This window comes from Chenopodium album, chromosome 5 (genome assembly GCF_948465745.1).
Source record: "Chenopodium album chromosome 5, dcCheAlbu1.1, whole genome shotgun sequence".
NCBI lineage: Eukaryota > Viridiplantae > Streptophyta > Magnoliopsida > Caryophyllales > Amaranthaceae > Chenopodium > Chenopodium album.
The window spans coordinates 37030524-37054264 of NC_137838.1; the positions used below are offsets into that span (position 1 = coordinate 37030524).

A 23741-nucleotide genomic window follows, 5' to 3' on the forward strand; every position below is an offset into this window, starting at 1 on the left:
AAACTGGTTTTCGATTTTGTTTTTATTTTAATCGATTTTTTTCTTTTTTTTTTAAATTTTCTGGGCTATTTTTATTTTACTCGATTTTTTTTTTATTTTCTAGATTTTAATTTGTTTTTGTTTTTTATTTTCTGGGTTATTTTAATTCGGAGCGTGGTCTATTTTCTGTTTTTTTAATCGATTTTTATTCGCTTTTTTTTTTAATTTTCTGGTTGTTTAAGTGATTTTTTTTTTCTTGGTGTTTACTGTAATTTTTTTAATCGATTTTTTTTTGTTTTAATTGGTTCAGGTATATTGATGCAAGAATCAAGATGCATGTTTACAGATTTAGATGTTGTATGGGGTTATTTTTTATTTTGATGTTGTAATTTTTTTTTTTGATTTATATGTTATAATTTATCAATATTGCATATTTTTTTGATAATATATTATAGACATTCGATTATATTGATTGATATTCAATTTACATTTTGTGTCTTATTTATTTTAGTTTATTTAATATTTAAGTGAATAAAACCAAATTTTTTTTTTTAATATTTTGGGCATTTTTGGTACCGGTTAACAATGAATAAATTTGTTTGGGTCATTTTTAGCACTGGTTAACCGGTGCCAAAAACCTATTTTGCCACCATTTTGAACCAGTGGCTTTTCATTCAAGTAACTGGCACCCCCCACATTGGCACCGATTCAAAACTGGTGGCATTGAGGGGTTTTGAAGCGGTGCCAATTTCGTTTATTCAACTAGTGTCTAGCTGAACCTTGAACAAGTATGTGTATACCTCAAAGAGATCTTTTAAGGGTTGCAACGTGGTTAGGCTAATGGTTTGAAGAAAAAGGGGATAAAGGCTCAAGACCCCAGATAATCCCCTAAGGTGTACAACCATGCTTTGGAATCTTTGTACTTTTATGCTCGAGATTTCCTCACTTTTAAACTCTCTTTCTTATGTTTATTCTTTTTCTCTCTCTTTTTGCTTTATCATTTTTTATTTTGATAAGTGTGAGCAATCCCGATCATGTGGTCTATCACTCACTTGGCATTCATGTTTCTCAAGCACGGTACCGAGCATTCGATAAGAGACACAATCTGAGACATGTTCTTATCAAAGACATATTCATGTCAATGACATTAGAACACTTGTCCATTTGTACACTTTTATTATTTTTGATTTTTTTTTGAATTTTTGAGTTCTATGTAAAATCACTCAAGCTTTTATTCGTTGAAAATTACAAAAATTGCACACTATCCCATCCCCAGGTTAGATAGATGAAGGTTGAAGAAAGAAAGGTCTCCCGTTAGACGAGGCTCAAAGTGATTTTTAAAGAAAGGATTGTATATTTGAAAGGTGAAAGATAATATGATGTGGCTACAAGGGGTGCCTCAAATCATTGGTATACCTTGTGCTAGTTTTTTTTTTTTTATTTTTTTTTTTTGCTGCAATGCAACGTGATAATCATATGCAAGAAAAGAAATGCTCATTTTATTATAAGGTAAAAAGAAAAAAAAACCTACAAAATAAGATCAAAGGAAAATAAAACGTGCCTATGCTAGTCTTATTGGGGAAATGATGAATAATAGAAATAGAAAAGGAGGTCACGAAATTTTGTCATTGAAGCACGCCTCTTGTCTTGTGCCTTATCATCACTCGCTCTTCTTGCCAGCCGGAGGTATGGGAAGCTTGTTATTATCAATCAAATGTTGGATGACCTCTTTTAGCTTCCAACAACTCTTAGTAGTATGTCCCCTACCTTGATGGCATTTGCAATGAGCGTCAGCATTCTAATTGGGTGACCTATTTTCGGGTGCTGGATCTTGATGAGGTCCAATAGGAGCGATGAGTCATTTGGCATGGAGTCGATCGAAGGCGGTATCGTTGTTCATCCCAATGGATCCTTGAGATTGCTAACTCCATAGTGGTCTGGAACCATGACTAGATATTCAGGGATGAAGGTACAAATCCAACCTAAAAGAGATTGAACCTGCCCTAAAAATAGGCCTCTACTTTATTCTTCTTATATTCATGTGAGCATTCTGACTAACATACAATCATTAGGTTAACCCTAAACCTGTTTATTTATGTTGGTTGAATATATTTTAATGCATAAACAAATCTATTATTGGCGATCACTTGAATTATAATCATATATATTAGCCTAAACAAGATTATTATCTTATTAAGCGTGATTACAAGTACGAATTCCATTTAAACATGCATAAAAGGCGTGATCAATCAATAACAATAACAATATATCAAGCATCATGAATAACCATCATTATCATAATATTCTAATCAAATCATAATAATAATAGCAAGATCCTAGGCTTGATACTAACAAGATTAATAACAAACCCTAGCATGTCACTAAACAATAAACTTCAAAGCTTTAGCCCTAACTTGATACTAACATGATAGAAGGAAAGAAACACAAAGCATCAAAACATGCATAATATTAGAAATATTAGTTATTATCCTAAACATGAGACTAGGAAACAATAAAACATCCTAACATGATACTAGGAATCAACTAAATAATCTAAGCATGAATTCTATATCAAAAGAATAACAAAGTAATTAAATTACTTACTTCGATGCCTCGTATCTTTTTCCAATAACAAAATACACACATTAGTAACTTCAAGGAAAATATTAAATCAAACAAATAAATTAAATAATTGAAATAGGGATTTGGGACCAAACCCTTAGAAATTATCAATCTTTCACGTCTACGGCAAAGGCAACTTCGAACTTAGCTAGGTGTGTCTAGAACTAATGAATGTGGAATTTTGAGAGAGGGAAGGTTTAGAAAAAGAATAGATTGAAAAAAGGCTTTTAGCTTTTAGAGAGAGAGAGATAGATGGTTGTGAATAATGATTGTGAATCCATAAAAACGAGGAGATACGACTTCTATTTATAGAAAAATAGTCCGGAATCAAATCAAGCCATATTCGGAATAAAATACCTCATATCGCCAACAACAGGAGTTAGCAACAAACGACAGGATTAGTGCCAGGTGACAGCTGTAAGCGCCAGGCGACAACCTTGTCGTCTCGCGCTAAGTCATAATTAAAACGCGCTTTGTAAGGGGAATCATCTTCTTAATACGATTAAGCAGCTAATTCCGCGTTGATCAGATTAAAATCATGTTTGTGACAAATCACATATTTTATTCAAAATAAAACTCTTTAAAATATAATTATCGATCCTAATCTTATTTTAATTTAAAAGAACCTTCTAGATATTCTAGAAGATTAAAATTAGTCCTAAAAAATTTTAGGAATATTAATTAATAGGTCATCCTCGGGCCACATATAAAATCCTTAAATTCCTCATTATTCATCGGAATTGGGCTTGTAATATAACGTTGGAAAACTCTTTTTAGCCCAATCTAACTACACTATTATTGGACCCTCATCATGGACCAAACCAAATTAGACTGGCTATATTTAATAAATAGTGTCTAAGAATAAATATTTTTGGAAACAGAAAGAAATATATTTTAATAAAAAATCCACATCACTAGACTTTTTACACTTTCACTTCGTTCGAAAATCAAATGACATAAAAGGTATTCATCACTAGGTTTGGTTTTGGCGAGACGCATTTGGGTGTCTACAATACCCCATCCGGATTTTTTGAAGGATGAGGCCTTCCTTTCCGCTTGTGGGCTTAGCACCATGTTCCCACAGGATAGACTTACTACACATTCGGCAATTTGCCGTCTATATTAATGCCTTTACTACTTTTGTTGATATTTTTAACCAATTGTTTCTTTCCCTTTGCAGAAGACGCAAAGAACATGGTGGTTCCAGAAAAGACGCTTGCTAAGTCGGCTGCTCAACTGAAGAACAAGCAGCTGCTAGAGAAGAGAGCTGCCTTAGAGGCCAATGAGGCTAAGAGGGAGGGATAAGTTCACCTTCCATGCTTTCTAGCTTTTTAGTATCAACTTAATTATTTACTAGATGTAACCATTTCCCTTAACCTAAAACTTTTCCAACAGTAACTTATTTCTCTGTTGCAGAGTTGAAGCAAGTCAATTCCCCGCCCTATTACAAATCTATTAAGCCTCTAGGGGATGAGCGACCAAAACCCCAACTAATATGGGAAAGATGGACCCTTCTTGCTCCACATCTTTAGCCAACCCTGATAGACCCCAACCGGGGGCAAAAGCCCGGTTGTGATGAACGCTCTAAGCGAAAGCCAGAGCAAGGGAAAAAGCCGGATGTTTCTACAGCAACAAAGAGTGGCGAGCCACTCACCGCTGCATTCGATGATTCTAATCTACAGCAGCTGAAGGGGTGGAGTCTTCTCAGCTTCGCACCCAAGGTAAGACATGAATCGAACTCCCTTGGTCGGTTAACTATATGCAAGTCAAGACTCAGGTCAGCCCGTTTGAAGGTTCAATGAGCAGCCGACATGAGTCGGGTGCCACCTATGCTGCTTTCTTACCAAGTACTTATTTTAGTGTAGATACCCCCTAAGGCCCGCCTAACATGCAGGCATTTGCCAAGTGGATGGTGCAGACTCTGATCAAGACAGAGAAGCACTCTATGCATGATGTGTAGGCGGTGGATTTCAACAGAATTCAGGGCCTGCTGGCTGAGGTAACTTAGTACTTACTTATTAATTCATGTTTTTTACTTTAGAATTTTCAAGTGTTTAGCTAAATGTCTGACCCTACCTTTTTAGGTGATGATGAGGCTAGACGGGCTGAGGGTCCCCTTCATGCGGAAGCAAGAAGAGGTAAATGATTCTAAACAGAGGGCTACCCAAGCTCTCAACTTTGCTGAATAAAGTAAAATAATGTGTGATGTTGAAATTAAAGTAGTAGAGTTGAAACAGGAGGAGCTGATTAAAAACTTGACGACTCCTAGTGATGCCGCTAACGAACGGGTTGCCAAGCTTGAGTGGGATATTAAGAAGGCCTAATCAGACCTCAAGGCCTTGGAGGGAGATGATAACAAAAATGCTAAGCTGAGGGGGGATGTCAGCCGCCTGGGTGTCGAGCACGTTCAACTGAGGAACCAACAATAAGAAGAAATTGCCAAAGAGCAAAACCGGCTGGTTGCTGAAAATGAGCGAGACCTGAAGCCCATCTGCGGATTTCCTAGGGTATGGACCACCCAAACATTGAGTTTGAGGTATTGAAGCTGAGATATAATTACGCCACTGCGGTGTACGATGCATAAGTGCTGAATGAGTAGGCTCCGTCTTGTTTCAAGGCATGGGCCTTAGAGCAAGGCTTCGAGGTTTCTGATGACGAGGAAGAGCCGGCCGCTGATTAGGCGGATCAAGTCAAGACTAATGAAGTCCAGGCTGATCAAATCTAAGATGATCAAGTCTTGGCTGGGCAAAATGAAGCAAACCTCCCTGCTGGCTAGGACCAGTCGGAGTAGACCCATAAGCCTTAGCTCATCTTCTCTTATGTTTTTTGCGGCAGTGTGCCATTTTAATCTTCCCAGCCTAAGAGCCGAGTATCTTTGTATTTCCCCGTCTTAGGAGTCGGGTAACAATTTTAATCTGCTTTCTCCCGGATGCAAATTCGGTTAAAAGTATTTCCTGACTTTGCCGGTTTTGAAATGAAATTTGCCAATTGAGTCGGCATGGTTAATTTGTTAATTTTTTTTCAATTTTTGTACTTAAATTTTGCAATTCTTGCCTATCTTTTTATAGCATGCGACAGTCTGTATACCAGCTACTCTTGCCCCTGGCGGCTGTTTGGTTGGTTTCAGTACTTCTTTGATTGATTTACTTGGGAATTTTTGATACTTTAAGGAGTATGAAATGTTTGTAAGACAATCAATCACAGTAGTTATTGCCCCAAACCAAGTACAAAGGCGTCCACAAAACCAATAAGTAGTCGTTTTACCTAGCTAGGGAATTAGCTGGACCATAGCCTTAGTCCTTGATGAGTGTCATTTATGGCACTCATAGGGTAGTCTTTTAGGGTTATTTCTTTCCCTTTTCATGCTTTCTTCTCTTATTTTTTGTCCTTTTTCCTTAGGTTTCTCTTTCTCCTCTTTTCTTTATGGTTCTCGTGTTTTCCTTTTATTTGGCTCTTTTTCCTTTTATTTCCTTTCTTTGTTTGTTTGTGTAGGTATTTGGAGTATCACCTTTGCAAAGGAATCAAGTTGGGGCCTTAATGATCAAGTAAGGAAGAAGCATTTGGCTAGAGAGGGCTTAGAGAGGCCTTGGAGAAGCCTCGGAGAGGTCTCTAAGGTATTTCCAGCAGGCCGCGGGCGCGGGTCAGTGGAGCCGCGGGCGCGGGCTTAAGAAGAGCAAATTGCAAGATTTTGGCAGGAGCTCCCCGCGGTTGCCCCGCGGGCTCTCCGCGGGCGCGGGAAATTTGGAGAGGGCGCTCATTCTCAGAGACACCACGACCCTCTGATTGAGTTTTGGGAGCAGGGGATTGGCCGCGGGCGCGACACCTTTGGCCGCGGGCGCGGGTCCATCTTACCGCGGGCACGGGTGTTGCCCAGAAAGCCCGCGTAGGGTTTCGTACCCATTACTCCGCGGCCGCGGATTCATCGAGAGAGACCGCGGGATTTGCCGGTTTCTTCTTTACCTATAAATAGAATTGTAATTCCTTTTCAAAGGGAACTTTTTGATAATTTTCATTAGGTTAGTTTAGAGAGAGAATTTAGAGAGAAGTTAGAGAGAAGTTCTTGGTTTTGGATTTGTAACTCAACATTTTATCAATCAAGTTTGGATTTCTTCATTTTCAATCATCAATATTAGTCAGAATCTCTTCCTTCTTTCATCTTTTACTTACTTGCTATTTGATTTTTTCTTGTTGCTTGTTCTTCTTTGGTTTTGAATTTGATATTGTTGATTATTTTGATTTCTCTTGGATTTTGATATAGAAATGAAGATTAAAGCAATTTCTAGTTATTTGTTCTTGAATTTCACCATGATTAGTGAGTAGATTAGTTGCTAGGGAAAGGGGGAAGCATGTTTGATTAATGAAATTGCTAGTTGATGCTCTTTGATTAATTGATTTGTTGCAATTAAATTGGTTGACATAGTTTTGCATGTGATTGATTAGACTAGGAGTGATCAACCTATAAGATTAATCTAGATTGCATTGCAACTCTTAATGACATGAACAATTGAATTGAAAGTTGCTCTAATTGATTGGGTTTGCTTGTGATCCTTCTTGATTTGCCTTTCATAGTGACACCTAGATTGGCCTATAGGAGATAGCATTTGAACTTTCTTGATTGCTACTATTGTTTGTCCATTGCAATACTTGAATTAATTGATTGAGCTCTAAACTAGCATTATCATTGAACTTGCATGTGTAACCCATATCCCTAGTGTTTAGACCATTGTTTTACTTGATTAGACTTGCTTTAGTTTACCATAGTGCCAACCATAATCTCAACTCCATCTTCGAGGTAGCTTGACTTAGACTCTAGTTTTCATCATCGCATTCCCTAGGGATCGACCCTTAACTTGCCCTATATTCATATAAGGTTGGTTAGGTGTTTACAAATTTTGTTTGACTTGGGGGAAGGGTAGATAACGACATACAGTTCTCATCTTGTCAAAATGGCGCCGTTGCCGGGGAATGCTATTGGTGCTTAGCTTTTGTTGTTGAGTATACTTCATTTTAATTGAAAAAAAAAAATATACCGAAAAAATATTGTTTTCTTTTAGGCTACACTTGTAGCCGTGCTACTAATATTTTCTTTGAAGTTTTGCATGCATAGAGCTCGTGATCGATCCATTGTGCCTTTTGACCCGGAAATTGAAAGGACTCTCTCAAGGAGAAGAATAGCTAATCGATTCTCCTTGGGGTATAGTTCTTCAAGTGAAGAAGAGATTGAAGAAGAGCAAGGCATGGGAGAAAATCCGAGAGTGGCCTTGAAGGAGCTAGGAATACCCGGTGCTTATAGGTTTGAGAGCGGCATAGCTCCGCCTACAACACCGGCAAATGATTTCGAGATTCGGCTGGCCATGATCACCTTAATTGAGAGGAGGCAATATAGTGGGGCTAAGAATGAGAGCCCGTTGAACCATCTTAAAGAATTTGAAAAATATTGCAACACCATCAAAGTCAACGGAGTTTCTCAAGAGTTCATACGCCTCAAGTTGTTCCCCTTCTCTCTCATAGGAAGATCCTTAGAGTGGCTAGATAAAGAGGTGAAGCCCAATTCCTTGAGAACATGGGATGATGTTACAAAGGCCTTCTTGTCCCGTTTCTACCCTCAAAAGAAGACGGCGGAAACAAGAGCCTTGATTCAAGGGTTCAAGCAAAGGCCAAATGAAAGCCTTTACGAAGCATGGGAGAGATACAAAGAGTATCAAAGGGAGTGCCCTCACCACGGAATCCCAACATACCAAGTGGTCCAAATCTTCTATGGCGGTTTAAGTCCCCAAGGCAAGTCATGCCTTGATGCGGGGGCCGGGGGTCCTATCATGAACAAGACCGAAGAAGAAGTGGTGGACATCATTGAGGACGTGGTGACGTACTATAGAGATTGGCAAGATGGGGAGAGAGACTCTTCAAGCAAGAAATCTTCATTGTACTCGGTAGACCATCTAAATGCGATCAACAACCTTTCCTCCCAAATGACAAACTTGGGAAAGGAGATGACCACAATCAAAGCCAAGTTGGAGAGCACTTCTACTTCATCCCAAGCTTCGAATCTTCCCTCCCAATTTAAGGGGAGAGGTACTCCTTCTAACTCTCAACCCCCTCCCTCTTCACATAATATGCCTATGGGTTGTTTGTTTTGTGATGCATGTGGATCGTATGATCATGACTCTACTAATTGTCCTAATGAATGTGTTGATGAGTTTGATAACAATGAGAGTGAGCATGTGAATTATGTGTCAAATAATAATGCTCAAAGGTTTGATAATCAAAGAGGTCAATGGAATAGGAATTACCAAAACCAAGGCAATTTTGACAACTATAATCAAGGTGGTGGTTATAGAAACCAAGGGAACCAAGGTTCTCGTGGTAGCTATAATAACCAAGGTTATAGTGGCCAAAATCAAAGCCAAAATTATGGTAATCAAAACCAAGGTTATGGAAATCACAACCAAGGTAGTGGTAACCATAATCAAGGTGGTGGTAACCATAATCAAGGTTATGGACAAAATCAAAATAGGGGTACTTGGAACAACCAAGGGAAGGGCAATTTTCAAAATAATGCTCAAAGAGGTCCCTCACCCGGATTTGTTCCAAGGACTCAAGGAGAAAATTCCTATTCCCAACCTTCTTCACCTAGGACCAATTTGGAAGAAATAATTGAGAATCAAACCAAGTTGTTGAACACATACATGACCGTTAGTGATAAGAAGTTCAATGAAATGATGACCCACAATAAAATGCTTGAAAATCAAATTTCTCAACTTGCTAATGCTTTGAAAGATCATGCAAGCCCTTCTTCTTTACCTTCCCAAGGTCTTGATCCGAAGAAACACGTGAATGCTATTGTTACTAGGAGTGGTAAGGTTCTTGAGGAGAGATTGCCTAGGAAGGGTGAGGATAAGGAGATTCCTAAGAAAGCCTTGGTTGAGAATGAGGGGGATAGGGCATCATTGGATGAGGTTGTGGTTGAGACACCTAGAGAGGTGAGAGTAGAGAAAGAAATTGTGAAACCTAAGCTCCCTTACACACAAAAATTCATGAGACACAAATTGGATGAGCAATTTGGGAGATTCATTGATATGCTAAAACAACTTCATCTTTCTCTACCTTTTACCGATGTGATCAACCAAATGCCAAATTATGCCAAATTCCTCAAGGACATTTTGAGTGGGAAAAGGACTTGTGAGGTTGTGGAAACTATCAATTTGACCGAAAATTGTAGTGCTATCATCATGAACAAAATGCCACCCAAATTGAAAGACCCCGGAAACTTCTCCATCCCTTGTGCCATTAACAAGATGCAAATTGATAATGCCTTATGTGACTTGGGAGCTAGTGTTAGCATAATGCCATATTCGGTTTATCAAAGGCTTGAACTAGGGGAACTCTTACCTTCTCACATTACCTTGCAATTAGCCGATAGGTCAATCAAGTTTCCAAAAGGTAAGGTAGAAGATGTTCCATTTAGGGTTGGGAAGTTTGTGTTCCCGGTGGATTTTATTGTGCTTGAAATGGATGAAGATGCTACCATTCCAATCATTTTAGGTAGACCCTTTCTTGCTACCTCGGGTGCTATGATTGATGTGAGGAGTGCAAAGATTTCCCTTAAGGTAGGGGATGAGGTCATTGAATTTGATTTGAATGAAAGCATGAAATATCCATCTTCTTCTCTAGAAAATTGCATGATGATTGATTCACTTGATCATGTTGTGTCTTCCATGCATGAGCACTTTCTCACCTCTAACGATGCTCTTGAGAATGTTTTGTTGAACAAGGACTAAGTAGGTACACCATGCAAGGAAGTGGCATTCTATGAAGAATTTCTTAATGGAAGCATGGAGGAAGTGGATGAGCAAATGTGCTTGAAAATCTCAAGCCAAGAGGCTTTGCAAGCGGCCACATCAAAGGAAGGTAATGGTGTGCCTATGGTAGAGCTCAAACCTCTACCATCACACCTTAGGTATGAGTTCTTGGGCCCTCATTCCACTTATCCCGTGATAGTTAGTGCATCCTTGAGCGTGAGCCAAGCTCAAGCGTTATGTGGTGTTTTGAGAAAGCACCAAGGTGCTTTGGGGTACACAATTGATGATCTTAAAGGTATAAGCCCCGCCTTGTGCCAACACCACATAACACTTGAGGAAGGCACCCTTCCTTCTATCGAACGACAAAGGAAACTACATCCCCAAATGGGAGAGGTAGTTAAGAAGGAGATCACCAAACTATTAGATGCGGGAATCATATTCCCCATCTCTAGCTCAAGGTGGGTCTCCCCCGTGCATGTCGTTCCAAAGAAGGGGGGCATGACCGTGGTTGAGAATGAGAAGGGTGAGCTCATTCCAACTAGGACGGTCACGGGTTGGCGGATGTGTATAGACTATAGACGTCTAAACACATCAACCAAGAAGGATCACTTCCCTCTTCCATTTATTGATCAAATGTTTGAAAGACTAACAAGGCACAAGTTCTATTGTTTCCTCGATGGATATTCGGGATTCTTCCAAATCCCCATTCACCCCGATGATTAAGAGAAAACTACCTTCACATGTCCTTATGGGACCTTTGCCTATCGAAGAATGCCCTTTGGGTTATGCAATGCACCCGCTACATTCCAAAGGTGCATGATGAGTATTTTTGGGGATATGTTGGAGGAGGAAATTGAGGTCTTCATGGATGACTTTTCGGTGGGGGGTGTCTCATTTGAGGAGTGCCTTGTGAACCTTGAGAAGTGTTTGGAAAGATGTGTTAAGGTCAATCTTGTTTTGAATTGGGAGAAATGCCACTTCACGGTGGAGGAAGGTATAGTGCTTGGGCACAAGATTTCAAATAGAGGCATTGAGGTGGATAAGGCAAAAATAGAAGTTATTGAGAAACTACCACCTCCGGTGAATGTCAAGGGTATGAGATCGTTCCTTGGTCATGCGGGTTTCTATAGAAGATTCATCAATGATTTTTCACTTATTGCTAAGCCCCTAAATGACCTTCTTTAAAAGGATGTTAAGTTCATTTTTGATGACAAATGCTTGAAGGCATTTGATAAATTGAAGAAGGCCCTTATCTCCACTCCTATTGTTCAAGCCCCAAGGTGGGATCTTCCTTTTGAATTGATGTGTGATGCAAGTGATTGGGCTATTGGAGGTGTTTTGGGACAACGTGTAGAAAAGAAGCTTCGTGTGATCTACTATATGTCCAAGACACTTAATGGGGCTCAAAAGAACTACACAACAACGGAAAAGGAATTTTTAGCAATTGTGCACTCTTTAGAGAAATTCCGTTGTTACTTGTTGGGTTTCAAGACCATAGTCTTCACGGATCACGCGGCCCTCAAGTATCTCTTTGCCAAGAAAGAGTCCAAGCCTAGGTTGATTCGATGGGAGCTTGAATTGCAAACTTTTGAGATTGAGATTAGGGATAAGAAGGGTGCGGAGAATGTTGTGGCGGACTATCTTTCTCGCCTTGAGGGTGATCACATTCATGATGATGGTTCACCAATTGAGGATAGAATGCTTGATGACTTCTTATATGCCATAGAGGTGAAGGAACTCCCATGGTATGCCGACTTGGTGAATTTTCTAGCATGTGGGGAGTTTCCACCCTCTTTCTCAAACAACCAAAGGAAGAAAATCAAAAGGGAGGCAAGACATTACTTGTGGGATGATCCCATCCTATACAAACGAGGGGTTGATGGCTTACTTAGGCGTTGTGTTCCAAATGAAGAGGTGCCTAGTGTTTTAAGGATGTGCCACTCGAACCCTAGTGGTGGGCATATGGGTGTTTCCAAGACCGCTACCAAGGTTCTTCAATGTGGTTTGTGGTGGCCGCATCTTTTGAAGGACTCATGGGGCTTTGTGAAGTCATGTGACCGATGTCAAAGGGTTGGTAATATCTCCAAGAGGAATGAGATGCCTCAACAACCCATTCTTGAGTTAGAGGTGTTTGATGTTTGGGGGATTGACTTCATGGGACCATTCCCATCTTCATATGGTAATCAATTCATGCTTGTGGCTGTGGACTACGTTTCTAAATGGGTTGAGGCCATTGCGTCCCCTACTAATGACCACAAAGTAGTGTTGAAGTTGTTCAACAAAATCATCTTCCCAAGGTTTGGCGTGCCTAAGGCTGTGATAAGCGATAACGGATCTCATTTTGTTCACAACGCTTTCCAAAAGATGTTGAGGAAACATGGAGTGCATCAACGTTTCGGCCTTCCATATCATCCTCAATCGAGTGGCCAAGTTGAGGTCTCCAATCGTCAAATAAAGCTCATTCTTGAGAAGACGGTTGCAAGGAATAGAAAGGATTGGTCGAACAAGTTAGATGATACTCTTTGGGCTTATAGGACGGCTTTTAAGACGCCTATTGGTACCACTCCATATCGCCTTGTCTATGGCAAATCGTGCCATCTCCCGGTAGAGCTTGAACATCGTGCCTTATGGGCTATCAAGAAGATAAATTTTGACTTAGCTAGTGCGGTGGAGAAGAGGTGGTTGGATCTTCATGAGCTAGAGGAACTTCGACTTGATGCTTACGATTGTGCTAGCACCTACAAGGCTCGCTCAAAAGAGGTTCATGACAAGTTGATTGAGAAAAAGGAGTTTTGTGTAGGTGAAAAAGTCCTCCTCTACAATTCAAGGATGAAGTTGTTTCCCGGAAAGCTCATGTCAAGATGGAGTGGGCCATTCTTGGTGAAAGATATTTTTGATAATGGTGCCGTGGAGATTTCTCCTTTGAACTCCTCATCTTCATTCAAAGTTAATGGTCATCGGCTCAAGAAGTATTATGATGGAGTGTTTGTTGGACTTGTTCATAAAATGATTCTTTTTAAGCCACCTTGAGATGGTGGTGCACGTCGAGCTAACGACGTTAACCAAAAGCGCTTACGGGAGGCAACCCGGATTCTCATCTCATTTCTTTTTCCTTTCTTTTCTTTTATTTTTCCTTGATTGGTTTTTGATTTTATTTTTGAGTTAGTTTTGTGTTTGTCTTGTAGGTCGCCCATTATCATCACTTGTTGGAAAAAAGGGGGTTTGAAGAAAAGTTTAGAGTGCAGGGGAGAGGGCTCCCCGAGGGCAAGGAGAGACCTCGGGGGAAATTTCACCTCTTGGGCAAAATTGAAATGTCATTTCCAGGGACTTCCCGTGGTTGCCCCGCGGTCTCTCCGCGGGCGCGGGAGGTTCTGGAGAAGGCGCCTCATGTTTGGAGAGGGCGCAGGCCTCAATTTGGCCAAATTTGGAACCCCATTCCAGGAAGTCCCCGCGGTTGCCCCGCGGTCTCTCCGCGGTCTCTCCGCGGGCACGGGAGATTTGCCGCGGTCGCGGAATTTTTGGGAGAGGGCGCGGCCTAAATTCAAGCAAATTTGGAACCCCATTCCAGGGACTTCCCGCGGTTGCCCCGCGGTCTCTCCGTGGGCGCGGGAGGTTTTGGAGAGGGCGCGGCCCCCCATCAGGTATTAAAATTCTAAAATTCCAGGAAGTCCCCGCGGTTGCCCCGCGGTCTTTCCGCGGGCGCGGGAGATTTGCCGCGGGCGCGGCATTTTCAGGAGAGGGCGCGGCGATCTGGGTTTTAACCCGGGGCACACCTCTCTTCTCTCTCTCCCCTCTCTTATTTCCTCCTCTTCTCCTTATTTTTCCCCTTTCTCTCTCTACCTCCTCTCAAACCCTAACCCCAAAACATCAATTTCTCACAAATTTCTTCACCTTTTGCCCAAATTTTTCACAATTTCTTCCATATTCCTCCATTTTCAACACTCCTCCTCTTCTTTCTCATGCTTCTTCGGAAAAATTCGGGTCTTTGAAGTGCTTTGAGTTTAATTTGAGTCTCCAATCTTGGTATACTTCTAACCTTAGTAATATTTTTGTCAATTTCAATTGATTTCTGTACGTTGGTTTGTTTACCTTGAATTTGAGTATGATTTTTGTGTTTTATGGTTGATTTATGGGAAAATTGGTATATTGGGGTGATTGTTACTTTTTCTTGTTGATTCATGATTATATTGTTGAATGATTGTTGATATTGTTGTTTGTTGTTGGATTTTGGTTGTTGTGTTGATTGGAACAGGTAGCTTGTAGTTTGTGGTGGTTTGGTTGGATTTGTAAGGAGGTTTGTGAGTTATTTTTGGTGGAAGTTGTTTTGTTTGAGGGAGTTTGTTGTGTTCTTGTGACTTTTGTGAATTTTGTTAAAATGGATTTGATAAGAAGAGTCAAAAGTAGCATGAAGCGCTCAAACCAATCCCCTGGCCAATCTTCTCAAGGCCAATCCTCAAACCCTCAACCCCAACCGCATTCCACAACTCAAGATGATGCTCCTCCTCCTCCTTTACCCCCTCTCAAATTTTGGAACCGGTCTAAACAAACCCCCATCTATAACAAAATGAAAGACCGGAAGTTTAGACCCTCCCGGCAATACTTTCGTGAGGATATGGCCAAGTTAGGAATTGAAAATGACCTTGACATCCTTCTAGATAACCTAAGCTTGGGTGAGTTTCTAAAATCGGCCCCTAGAACCTATTTGGAGCCTTCCATTGAATTTTTCTCCACATTTGAGTTCAATAAGGTGGGGGAAACCGATTTTATTATTTCCTTCCAACTCTTCAATGTCAAGCACACCATGAACCTAGCCGAGTTCAATGTAGCCCTTGGTTTCAACCCCAATGGTGATATCTTCGAGCCCCTTATCTCCCTAGTCCAATCTGAGTATAATAAGGTTTCTTGGTGGAGAACCATAGCCAACAAGAGGGAGTTTGATTCGAAAAAGTCTCTTGCTAGTGAGATTATCCATCCGGCCCTTAGGATCCTTCATAGAATTCTTGGGTATTCGGTTTTTAATAAGCAAGATTTGGGGAAGTTGTCTCGAGAGGAGATTATGGTGTTATGGATGGCTACCAAGCCGGAGTTAGGGTCAAGGATTAATTTTGGCTATATCTTCATGAATTGTTGCAAGGATATAATGCATGGGGTCAAAACGGGGGAAATTCATTGTGGGGGCATGGTGACACGTCTTGTGTCGTATTTTAAGCAAGAGGGGTTCTTGAAGTCTTGCACTCCGGTTGGAAGGAGTGAAGACGTGTGGATTAGTTTGAAGCAAGTTAACACTTTACGTTTCATAACTAGCACTAGGAGAACCGGCACTTACTCTTGGCTAGTGAGAAATACCCACCATTGCCTTCTCCCTAACCCGGCCACCACCTCCATCTTTCGTGAGGCTAGGAACATTTGGATGGTCCCTAGGGACAATGGGAGGATTGAGGATGAGATGGTGGAGGATGATGAGATTGATGGGGGTGATGAGAATGATGAGGAAGAGGAGGAAGGAGGAGGAGAAGAATATGATGAAGAGCAATAACAACTGCAACTACAACAACAACATGAGCATTTTCATGATGATGCTCAAAGAAGAAGAAGAGAAAGAAGACGACAACAACAACAACAAGGTTTCCAAGGAGATGCTTATCTCCGAGAGATGGAGGCCATGAGAGACAAGGTATGTACTCGGACCACCAAACTTTGTCTTATCAAACTAGCGCATTGTATGACGCTAGTGTGCGTAGGGAGGAGGTCACACCTCCGGTCAACTACCCTGATGTGCCGCCCCAACAAGGGTCGGTACCTTCATGGGGTGGTGACAACCTCCCTACGTACCCGTATTGGCCCGGGGTGGAGGACCCCGACGTGCCAAGGCGCGATTTCCCACCTTATGATTATCGGGTCTCGGGGGGGAGATATTATCGGGGTGATCCCGCATATTACTATGTTCACCCCCATCACCCCGAGCCCCTTGTTCAGCCTGAGCCCTATGACCAATTAACCCGATCCCAACTTGACCTATTCCAGGGTCACTATGGTTTCCCTTCCCGGTTACACCGGAGGTTGGGATACGGGTGATGATGGTGCCGGCCCTAGTGGCCAATAGTCCCCTTATGCATGTTTGTCTCCCTTTTTGTTCTCCCCTTTCCCTATTTTGCATGTTTATAGGCACCGTAGTCGATGCCTTCATTTTGTGAGGGGAAGGGTAAAAAAGGATGTTTTATGTTGGTTTGGGGAGGCACCTGGGGCTCGGTGGGAAGTCTTTGATAAGGCTTTTGGTGGACTTTTGCTTTTAATGGTCTCGTTGGTCTGTGCTTGTTGTTGTTTTGTTTCATTTCTTGATGTTTTGGGAGTGTCTTGTAAAGAAAAAAAAAAAGAAAAAAAAAACAAAAAACATAAATAAATTTTTTTTGATGATGATGGTTTCTCTAGGTTTTTGTATATAATTTGTATCTAAGTGTTTTATTGTTTGCTTTTGTTTGGAAGTTACTAACAATTTCATTTTGTATATATATAGCCTTTTTCTTTAACTCACCTTGCTCGTAGCCTATTCTTTGGATTGCGGAACCTTTTGGAGAAACACGTTCCTACTCCTTGGGTACTTTAATTTAGCACGGATGCTTGGTGAGGCCTTTCTTATTTTACCTCTTTATTTTCACTTCTTCATTTTCTTGGTTGCTTAGATTAAGATTAGATTTAGGAGAAGTTGAACGGTTCGAGGATGTATGATTTTAACACCTAGTGTGTTTGGGGTCTTTGGCGATGTGGCCATTAGACCGCTTGTATGTCGATTGGGATAAACGTGTTATGATTGCATCTTTGCCCTTTTCCTCTTTCCCTTTCTTGTCCTTGTCTAAGCTTTCCATTTTCTTCTTTTCTTTTCTTTCCTTTTCTTTTAATCTTGTTTGTGTGCATAACTTTTTGAGTCTTTATTTTCACTCTTTCTCTTTTTGAAAATTGGACTTGTATGCAATGGACTTTTGCTTTTGAATAATAGTCTTCTTAGGTGATAATGGTATGCACGGTTTGAGATTACGTTTGGTTGATTCTAGGATAAAGCATGCTAAGATAGTGGTCTAGAACTAGGGGGATCATGAAGCCGGATTCTACTCGTTTGTGGCATGTTGGTAGTTGCTCCCTATCTTTGATTTGACACCCTTAGTGAGTCTTTGCTACAACCATGTGAGATTTATATTTGTTCAAGCTTTTATCATACTCTTGCATGAGCGGCATGGATCCTTGATTTTCGCAAACCTAATCTAGAATCTTAGCGTATGATTCCTTCGACCGTGACCGAACTACCTAGGGAGGACAAAGGCAATTTTTCGGGGAGGTATTTTTCTCTTTCTAGGATAGTCCCTTTTTGGTTTGGGATACATTTGCCTACTTGATACCCCTTTGAACCCTTTTCCCTCTTTTCAAGCCGCATAATTAGATATCTTGAGCCTTTTGTTTCGTTCTCCTTCTTTTTTTTTTTTTTTTTTTTTTGGTTTTTGTGAAGCAAAGGTAAATGTTTGGTGATTGTGGTCTATGAAGTTGGGGTTTGGTTCGAATTGGTACACATAATTGAGTTGTTTATATTTGGTAAATAATGGAAAATGCTTATGTAAAAGCCGTCCTTAGTAAAAAAAGGCAAGGACTAATGCTTTTAAGGAGTTCAAGGAAATTCAAACAAATTTATAAATGAGAAAATGCAAACAAAAAAAAAAAAAAAAAATTCAAGTGTCTTTCTCCTCTCTATGCATTGAGGACAATGTTTCTTTTAGCTTGGGGGGAAAGCGCTTGCGCTTTTTCTTCTAATGTTTGTAGATTGTTGCTTTGAATAAGCTTGGGGGTGTTAATACGTTTTTGTTTGGTGATTACTTAATTTTGGTGTTGAGATTTGGCCGGTCTTTGCTTCACAATTTAGGATAACCACCAAATTTTAAATTTTAGTCTACCTTAACCCTTCTTGCCTTGCGTTACAACCTTGGGGAAGACCTTTGGACCTAGGAGTTGAGTCTTTCATCGGTGGAGGGAATCATAGGTTGTAGACTAAGGAAAGGGGATGCGAAATCAAGATGTCGAGTAGCCCAAAAATTTGATCTTTCTCCGGTTCCTTCGCGGAATCTATGAGATGCTCACTAAGGGGAGACATGAGATAAGTAGGGGGAATGCAGTAAAACCGTTTGGGATGAAAGTGGAATGTCATAACTAGTTCCTATGCTTAGCATGTTTATGTTTGAATCAACCTTAGGTATCTTATAACGTGCATACCATAATTCTCTTTAGAAAGGTTGTTATTCATTTGAATTATAGTCTCTTTGTAAAGTCCATTTCGTAAAGATTTTGTTTCCTTTTTCCTCTTTCTTTTCCTTCTCTTGTTTGCCTCTTGGGGGTTTGGTGGAGAGTTATGGGTAAACTCTTAGGATACCCTTACGAGAGCATCACTCGTCCCCTAGAGCGATCTAGGGGTTTAAATGGCTTGTTGTAGCTAAAAACAACCGTGATTCCTACGACAGTGAGTCTTAGTGTAAATTCTCGCCCCTTTTTTTTTTTTTTTCTTTTTACTTCGAATAAGCCCTTCTTATTCCTTTTTAGCCTTTGTTTTCCTCGGGACGAGCAAAAGTCTAGCTTAGGGGAATTTGATGAGTGTCATTTATGGCACTCATAGGGTAGTCTTTTAAGGTTATTTCTTTCCCTTTTCATGCTTTCTTCTTTTATTTTTGGTCCTTTTTCCTTAGGTTTCTCTTTCTCCTCTTTTCTTTATGGTTCTCGTGTTTTCCTCGTGTTTTCCTTTTATTTGGCTCTTTTTCCTTTTATTTCCTTTCTTTGTTTGATTGTGTAGGTATTCAGAGTATCACCTTTGCAAAGGAATCAAGTTGGGGCCTTAATGATCAAGTAAGGAAGAAGCATTTGGCTAGAGAGGGCTTAGAGAGGCCTTGGAGAGACCTCGGAGAGGTCTCCAAGGTATTTCCAGCAGGCCGCGGGCGCGGGTAAGTGGAGCCGCGGGCGCGGGCTTAAGAAGAGCAAATTGCAAGATTTTGGCAGGAGCTCCCCGCGGTTGCCCCGCTGGCTCTCCGCGGGCGCGGGAAATCTGGAGAGGGCGCTCCTTCTCAGAGAGACCGCGGCCCCCTGATTGAGTTTTGGGAGCAGGGGATTGGCCGCGGGCGCGGCACCTTTGGCCGCGGGCGCGGGTGCTGCCCAGAAAGCCCGCGGAGGGTTCCGTACCCATTTCTCCGCGGCCGCGGATTCATCGAGAGAGACCGCGGGATTTTCCGGTTTCTTCTTTACCTATAAATAGAATTGTAATTCCTTTTCAAAGGGAACTTTTTGATAATTTTCATTAGCTTAGTTTTAGAGAGAGAATTTAGAGAGAAGTTAGAGAGAAGTTCTTGGTTTTGGATTTGTAACTCAACATTTGATCAATCAAGTTTGGATTTCTTCATTTTCAATCATCAATATTAGTGAGAATCTCTTTCTTCTTTCATCTTTTACTTACTTGCTATTTGATTTTTGCTTGTTGCTTGTTCTTCTTTGGATTTGAATTTGATATTGTTGATTATTTTGATTTCTCTTGGATTTTGATATAGAAATGAAGATTAAAGCAATTTCTAGTTATTTGTTCTTGAATTTCACCATGATTAGTGAGTAGATTAGTTGCTAGGGAAAGGGGGAAGCATGTTTGATTAATGAAATTGTTAGTTGATGCTCTTTGATTAATTGATTTGTTGCAATTAAATTGGTTGACATAGTTTTGCATGTGATTGATTAGACTAGGAGTGATCAACCTATAAGATTAATCTAGATTGCATTGCAACTCTTAATGACATGAACAATTGAATTGAAAGTTGCTCTAATTGATTGGGTTTGCTTGTGATCCTTCTTGATTTGCCTTTCATAGTGACACCTAGATTGGCCTATAGGAGATAGCATTTGAACTCTCTTGATTGCTAATATTGTTTGTCCATTGCAATACTTGAATTAATTGATTGAGCTCTAAACTAGCATTATCATTGAACTTGCATGTGGAACCCATATCCCTAGTGTTTAGACCTTTGTTTTACTTGATTAGACTTGCTTTAGTTTACCATAGTGCCAACCATAATCTCAACTCCATCTTCGAGGTAGCTTGACTTAGACTCTAGTTTTCATCATTGCATTCCCTAGGGATCGACCCTTAACTTGCCCTATATTCATATAAGGTTGGTTAGGTGTTTACAAATTTTGTTTGACTTGGGGGAAGGGTAGATAACGACATACAGTTCTCCCCTTGTCAGTCCTCCTTCTAGGGTATTTGCAATCCAGTAAAACTTTCTTTCAGTAAATCAGGCTAAAACTTGCCGCCTGGTAGTTGATGAAGCAGGGGACAAATTGTGAGCTTGATGGTCCCTACACAACTTTAAGGCTGTTTGGGGTACGTGCAATCCATTGCACTTAGTTCGTCTGCCCTATGGAGGAGACTTGTACAATTTCGTCAAATAATCTAATTCAGAACTTCGATTATCAACCGACTGATGTCATTTGACATTCGGCTTTTAAAGTTAATCATTCTTTAGATTATTTTAGTCTGACAACTATGACTTGACTAATTTGACCGTTTAATCTTTGCCTTCTGCATGTGTTTGTAGAGCAAATTATAGAATGCCCTCTGCGACGATAACATTCGGAGAGGCTTCGCCGGACGCCATATTCATGTTGGAGCAGACGAATTTATAAAATAAGTTTACATCCGGCCATTGGCCTCTTAATTTAAACATTGATTTAGCCACTAAGTTTTTAACTTTGCTTAATTCATTTAATGGACCATCTGTGCATTGCATAGATGGTCCTTTACCATTACACATGTATATATACAAAGTAATTAAAATGATTTGAAAACAAATAGCAACTTTTTTCATTAATAGGCTTTTTATTTACAAAACTTTACAAGTCTCAGAAGTAGTACTTTTTCAAGTTGTCTACGTTCTAAGTTCTGGGCAGCCGCCTACCGTCTGGAGTTTCTAGGCGGTGAGTGCCGTTTCTCACTTCTTCATAGACCCGGTAGGGGCCTTACTGATTAGGAGTTAGCTTTCCTTGCTCATTGGCCCTGCCGATTGCCTCCATCTTACATAACACAAAGTCCCCAATTTTCAAGGGCCGTTTGTGCACTCTCTTGTTATAGGCACAAGTCATTCTTACACAGTAAATCTTATGACGCAAGGCAGCATTGCCCCTACGCTCCGGAAGTGAGTCTAATGCTAGCCGCATGGCCTCTCAGTTTGCCTCTTCATTGTATATCATGACTTGTAGAGTTGGCTCATAATGTTTGATGGGAAAGATGGCTTCAGCATCGTAAACCATGAGAAATGGGGTTTCATCGGTTCCCCCTTTTTTATTTGTTCAGATGGCCCATAGGACATGAATTAACTATTCATCCCATTAACCACAAGCTCTTTCAATTTTCTTTTTGATACCGTCTGAGATGAGCTTATAGAGGGCATCAACTTAGCCATTTACTTGGGGTCGGTGGACTGATGCAAAACACTATGAGATCCCTTGATCTCCCAACCAAGTCTTAATTTGAGGTATCTCAAACTGAGGACCATTATTAAACACCATAGACATAGGTACTCCAAACCGGGTGATAATGTTCTTCCAGATGAAGGAGATGACATCCTTTTTCTTGATGCCCTTGACCGCCTCTGGCAACCAGGACTAGGATGTGGATTGTCGTCAGGTTAGTAGCCGGATGATGATCAACTTGCCTAATCTTTTACACTTGTCACATTTTTTAACAAACTCCATGGCATCTGACTCAAGAGTGGGCCAGAAATAGTGCCGCCTGACTCTAACGACCAAAGATCTGTCGCCTGCTTGAGAGGCGCAGTATCCCGCAAGCAATTCGTTGAGAAATTCTTTCCCCTTTTCTGGGTTGACACACTTCAGTAGAGGCTTCAAAAACCCCGCTTTAAAGAGTTTTCCTTCCCTTATCACAAAGTTTGCAGCACGCTTCTTTAGTACGGCAGCCTCCTGGGGTGAGTCACAGAGCGTGCCGTCTGTCAGATATGCCCGGATGCCATCCATCCAGGTAGAGTTTCGGTCAAGTACTCCAACGGGCACTTCATCAGATACACTCCTCTTTTTAATAACTTTCCGTAAGACCGACCGAGGCGTATCACAAGAGGTGGAGGATGCCAATTATGACAAAGCATTCACCTGGTTGTTCTTAAACCTTGGCACTTGACTTAGATTAAATTCTTCAAGTGTACAAGCCTCAGCTTTGACCGCATGCAAGTATTTGATTATAGCCGGAGACGTCAATTTTTGTTGCCTTTGTTGCCTTACACATGCAGATGCTGGCTAGTTGGGATTCATATTCTGCCACATTATTTGAGGCTTGGAACTTGAAACGTAGTGCAAATTCATATTTATCTCCTTCCAGAGATTGACAGATTATGCCTGCACCACAGCCGTTCATAGTAGAGCACCTGTCTACATGTACCTTCCAAACCTGATCAAGGTTTTTTGGAGCAACCGGCCTTGTCATTTTGACAATGAAATCGACAAATATCTGACCTTTCACTCCCTTCCTTGGTTTGTAGGTAATTTCAAGACTCTACATTTCAATATCCTATTTGAGCATTTTACCGGATGACTCCAGGGTTGTCATTGGCCGCGTGAGGGGTTGATCTGTATAGATCACCATAGGATGTGCTAAGAAGTATGGTTTCAACTTCTTAACAGCCATGTAAAGAGCGAGGCCAAAATTTTCAACCATGGGGTACCAGAGTTCAGCATTTCTAGGAACATGGATAATGAATTTGATTGGGAGCTGAATACCGTCTCTCTTAACAAGGAGAACAGCACTAAGGGAATGATCTGAGATGGCTAGGTACATATATACAGTGTCACCCTTGGAAGAGGGCTAACAAGCCTTGGCTAAGATTGTAAATGTTCTTTTAATTTCTGAAAGGCCGCCTCAGCATCATCTCCCCATTCAAATCTAGTCTTCTTCCTAATTTCTTGGAAGAAATAATGGCATTCGTCACTTGACCGGCTGAGGAATCTCCCAAGCGCAACCAGACAACTGGTAAGCCTCTTAGCTTTCTTGATAGAGCGGGGTAACTTCATGTCAATCATCGCCTGTAACTTCTCGGGGTTAGCCTCTGTCCCCATTTTATTAATGAGGAATTCAAGAAACTTCCCAGACCCAACACCAAAAACACATTTTTTAGGATTTAATATGACCTTATGCCGCCAGATTGTGGTGAAGGTTTCTCGGAGATCAGCAAGGTTTTTAGTCTATAGCTTGGATTTGACTATCATGTCATCAATATACGCCTCTACATTCCTCCCGATTTGATTAATGAAGATTGTATTAAT

The 23741-nt window shown here is 40.8% G+C and overlaps 1 protein-coding gene and 1 pseudogene across 1 annotated transcript in view; one reads left to right on the top strand and one right to left on the bottom strand.

Annotated features, from left to right (window-relative positions):
* The window catches only part of LOC145632831 (O-fucosyltransferase 28-like), an 80772-nt gene that overhangs the window by 51031 nt on the left and 6000 nt on the right, over positions 1 to 23741 (top strand). The gene's annotated exons all lie outside the window — the stretch shown is intronic.
* LOC145633550 (small nucleolar RNA R71) lies at positions 8231 to 8329 on the bottom strand (annotated as a pseudogene).